Raw genomic sequence first — 774 nt, 5'->3', positions numbered from 1 at the left:
TTATTATAGGGTTCAACAAAGAGGGCATTTTTATGTAATTTGAATTAGCCTAATTTGAATTATATCTTCAATGTAATTCGAATAACCCTGATTCGGAATTCGAATTACCTACACACGCACACACCACTAATTCGAATCAACCTAATTCGAATTACACATGCTGTAATTCGAATTAGGGTGATTCGAATTACACCCATGCACGTGTTCCAAAGTAATTCGAATTACACTGGTTCGAATTATACAGGGCCAGACGTGTATAAATATGGTGTGAGCGTGAATTGATCTCAATACTCTTTTTCCATTTTTAATAGCTCATGAATATTTTTTTATAAATTTATTTAAATTATACCACAAAAAAATATTTTATTCTATACAAAATAATTTAAAAAATAGCTTAAAAGATGTTAGGAGTATTATAAAAATTTGTAATATCCTAATAACCGAGGACATTAAAGAAATACTCTACATAGTCAATAATAATTTAGAAATTAAAAAAAATATGATTATAACCAGTATTTACCTAAATTACTAGAATATTACAAACTTTTATAGTACTCTTAACATTTTTTAAGCCATTTTTTTTTAAATTGTTTTGTATAGAAAATGGCTTAAAATGCCCTCTATTCTATGCAAAACAATTTAAGTCATTTTCTATGCAAAACAATTTAAATTATTATTTGGCTTAAAAAATGTTAGGAGTATTATAAAAGTTTGTAATATTATAGTAATTTAAGTAAATACTGGTTATAACTATATTTTTTTTAATTTCTAAAT

Source organism: Arachis ipaensis, chromosome B03 (genome assembly GCF_000816755.2).
Source record: "Arachis ipaensis cultivar K30076 chromosome B03, Araip1.1, whole genome shotgun sequence".
Classification (NCBI taxonomy): Eukaryota; Viridiplantae; Streptophyta; class Magnoliopsida; order Fabales; family Fabaceae; genus Arachis; species Arachis ipaensis.
The sequence above is the reverse complement of the archived record's forward strand: the minus strand, read 5'-3'. Positions refer to the sequence as shown.